General features: G+C 37.8%; 2 non-coding genes across 2 annotated transcripts; both read left to right on the forward strand.

The window, feature by feature from the left end:
- The first annotated feature begins 2,531 nt into the window (after positions 1-2,531).
- Positions 2,532-2,637, forward strand: LOC118596611. Its single transcript, XR_004946719.1, has one exon. It is a non-coding gene; the product is annotated as a U6 spliceosomal RNA (small nuclear RNA).
- Positions 2,638-3,818: 1,181 nt separating this feature from the next.
- On the forward strand, positions 3,819-3,924 carry LOC118596602. The gene has a single exon (XR_004946712.1). It is a non-coding gene; the product is annotated as a U6 spliceosomal RNA (small nuclear RNA).
- Positions 3,925-4,145: the final 221 nt, after the last annotated feature.

Genomic DNA, 4,145 nt, shown 5'->3' on the forward strand with positions numbered 1-4,145 from the left:
AGTATTGTTGCTGCAAAATGAACGATGTCACTGGTTCCAGAACGACACCTCCCCCAAGCCTCTCTCCAGACACTGTACCTAATCTGGCTGAGGTGATTTTACTTTTAATTATTACTTTGTCATTATTCTGGCTTCTAGTACATTTTTCTGCTAATTCTCAGTGAACTGCCACTCTACTATCATAAGGATTTTCAAAAGTAGCTGCTATTGAAAATTACAAGGAAACATGGGATAACGTTAACATTTTTCTTATATACGAATTCAAACATTATTGTAACTGAGAAAAAGCAATATTCAAATAACTTTTTAGTAACTATCGTAATGCAGATTACATACAATTCATGGACATCACATTGTATCTCGTTTGTACATTTCATATCATAGATATTCCTTTAGTAACAACAGTAGGTATACACCAAAATGTAATATCATAAGCATTAATTAATGCTGAATAGAATTATTGAATAGAATTATGGGAGAACAAATAGAAGATGAACAGCTCTTTCTTTTTACTTTCTTGTTTTCTCTTGTTCCTAACAAAACAATTATAATTCTGACTTTTCCTGCTGCTTCTCCAAGATTCCAATTTTAAGCCCAATCAAAAGAAGCCAACATATTCCAAACTGAGAGAATGCTTTGGATTCAGTATTCCTCCGGTCTTGCTTGCCTTTAAGGGATTTTAAGTCTTTTCTTTCCCAAGCTGACAGTTACACTATATTGTTCGGAAATGTGAATGGTGTGTGTATGTGTGTGCATGCGCATGCATGCATGCATTTGTGCGTGTGTGTGTGTGTGTGTGTGTGTGTGTGTGTGTGTGTGTAAATATGAGCTATTATGAACCAGAGCAACAATAAGCGCTTGACACTTGTCATTCAGTAAGACCTGCCTTTGGAGCCCTGTCAGTCATGGCCTTCTACATGTGTGCTTCTTGGTTAGAGCAGTGCTGTTTGACGGCAGCTTCTGTTTAGGAATTCATGTCACTGCTTGGCATTTATGTAGCTCAGCTGTTAGTGAGTCGGGGTAAGAAGAAAGGAAATATGCAGGAGTGAAGGTTTGGGGGCAAAGAGGGAAATAAGAAAGGGCTTTAGGCTGTGGAATAACAGTGCCAGCCATGTGGCAACAATAAAGCCCAGGCAGAACCCCTCAGTTCAGGCAAGGCCCAGCCAAACAGATGTAGCCCACGCCCATCTGATGATCTGGGTGGCCGAGTGCTGGCACAAAGTGCAAGCTGCATGAAATACTGTCAGCATCGGCCTCTGTCACCCCGCAACCCTGAACTCATTCCAGTGTGTGCGACCGAGTTCAAATCTGCCTAAAACACAAAAAGGTTTAGAGAAGCCATGTGACTGTAAAGCGAAAGACTTCAGGATCTAACCGGGTTGACAGACCTGTGCATGATTCATAGTGTAAGTTCAAATACGTTCAGAAGTTCAGATACTTATCCAACATTGTCTACATAAAACTCTACGCCTTGAGGATCTTGCATTTTAATGGGAAAATAGTAGCAGTGGGCTCTCTCTCTCTCTCTCTCTCTCTCTCTCTGGCATTTTGAAGCACTTTGAGCTCCTCATTATTCTAGAATCACTGGAAAACCTTGAGTTCAGGATTTGTGGTTCAGAAGCAAGCATTTCTGGAACATAAAAACAAAAGTGCTAAAATTAAATTTCCCTCCTTTCTAAGCAACTCTAGGAAAGGTAACATTGGTGATATTTTCTACTTGCACTTGCTTGAGAGAACAGACATTCCTAAGAATTCTTTGGAACATGTGGCTTATGTATATAGAAAGTGCATAGGTAAAGGCAAAACAAGAATGGTTCTTCATGATTCAGAATTAACTCTTTCTACTTTTCTCCCATCCTTAAGAAAGGAACTTGAGTCAAGAATTTTTGTTGTGAAACCATGATGGAAATTGCAGCTTCAAATGATAAGAAACCTAATACATTAGCAAAATACTGATGCTTTATTTTTTCATATTGATGCTTTAATATTTTTATATTATTATAATGGAAAATCTCTTTGAAAATGTTACAGGTGACAAAAAATCAATTGGCATAATCAGACTATAAGTTATGAGTACACTTAACATTTATAGCATGCCTATCTACTTGGACACACACAAGTATTTTATCTTCACGTTTGTGTAAGTATTCATAGTCAACCTATAGTTGAAATAGTATATCAATTGAAGCTAGAATTATTCACATAGTATGTTCAAACTAGCAATACCCCACAGCAGGAAGGTTGTGTAATTGTCTACAATGACAGTATACTTAACCCTTAAAAGGTCTTCATGCATCATGGAAAGAAATGTCACACCTATGATTCCACAGAAAGTGGAGACCAGAAAAACGACAGGAGTTTGAGACCAGTGGGGGCTGCAGGCTGACTTCCAGACCAGCCTAAATTATAAAGTGAAGCCTTTATAAATTAAATACAACAAACAATACAATCTTAGGAGATTTAATAAAAGAATGTTTTTAAAATCTTTATACACTAATACACAGTCATGCCTTACTTCTGAAAACTGAATGTGCTCACTTCAACAATCATCATGCTGCTATGGAAACAGTACAGAGAAGATTAGCATGGCCTCTGCACATGTATAATATATAAATGTGGGAGGTTACTCACACTTTCAAGTGGTGTTAGGGGCTGTGGTGTACATCAAAGAAACACTACAACAGACCAAAAGGACGTTTTGAGGTGGTAATGGTAAGGTTTGATGTCCTGATATTGCTGTTGGTAATAGAAGGATACACTAGTCCTAGTTGCTCAAATCGCTTGTTTAAAGCTAGTGAATTTTATATTAGTTACATTCCAGATAACCTGATGAAAACATCTGCAAATTCTAGAATGGCTTCCCTGTTAGAGTTCAGGTTCTTGTCTCCCCACGGGAAGCATAGAAACTGTCCTCTGCCACTTACACCTTAAGAGTTTCAGACACAGCACATGCAGCAGGCTTTCCATTGTCAGTCGCTGCAATCAGGTGAGACCTCAGCACATTTAGACCCCAAACTGCCTGGGTCAATGTAAACATCCTACGAACTAAATAGTAAACTAAACTAAAGCAAATGTACAGGGAAGAATGTAATGTGGAATGATCCCATATGTGAAATATATACCAATGTTCTGCTTCTCAAAAACCAAACAAAATACTTTAAAACCATAGCTTTCCCAAGTTAAATGTTGTGATAATAAAAATCAGGTTTTTTGTTTTTTTTTTTTCTGCTACCATTTACTGGTTAAACTTGAGCACAAGCATCTACGCTCATATGTCCCCAGACAATGAGCATCTGTTGGGGGGGTCTGACTCCAGCACACACATTCCCAGCAGCTGAGTCTTTTGGTGTCAGGGCTTTCCAGTGTCTTGCTTTTTTTCTCCTCTCAACTTTTTTTTTTTTTTTTTTTTTTTTTTTTGGCCTGTCAATCTGATGAGGTGGGGAAAATGACGCTTGAACAGAAAACAAAACTGAAGGTCAAAACAATCCAGAAAGATTGATTAACCCCACACTATCACGTAAGTGTCAATAACACTGAGCTACTGGGCTTCTGCACTGTTTTTCTCTAAACTTTTAGCCTTACATCAGTCAAACCCCAAGATAACAATCCATCATGGAGTCAAAGTGGCGAACAACTGTGTGGTCCTTTGATAAGGGAGAGTGTCACAATTAGTCTCCTTCCCTTCCCACAGATTGCCTCAAATAGGGTAAGGCTATGTTACAACAGCTGCAAAGAGCCCAAAGACATTCTTCAGTGTGGAAAAAATTCTTATGAAATACATACAGTAGTGATCTAAGCAACTATTAAGAAAGAAAAACGTGCTCGCTTCGGCAGCACATATACTAAAATTGGAACATACAGAGAAGATTAGCATGGCCCCTGCGCAAGGATGACATGCAAATTCGTGAAGCGTTCCATATTTTAAAAAAAAGAAAGAAAGAAAAACAATTATCATTTATTAAATTTTCTTATTGAGTTTATTTGCTCTTTCTAAGCATTATATTTAACAAACTAATTGTTTAAGTATGACCAAGTGGAAAGAGTGATTTTTTAAAAATGTGATTAAAGTAAAAATATCCTGAGTGTCACAATGCTGTCTCTATACAATCTGAGTAATATTTTAAACCTGTGGCTGGACCGAATTT

Source organism: Onychomys torridus, chromosome 15, assembly GCF_903995425.1.
Source record: "Onychomys torridus chromosome 15, mOncTor1.1, whole genome shotgun sequence".
NCBI lineage: Eukaryota > Metazoa > Chordata > Mammalia > Rodentia > Cricetidae > Onychomys > Onychomys torridus.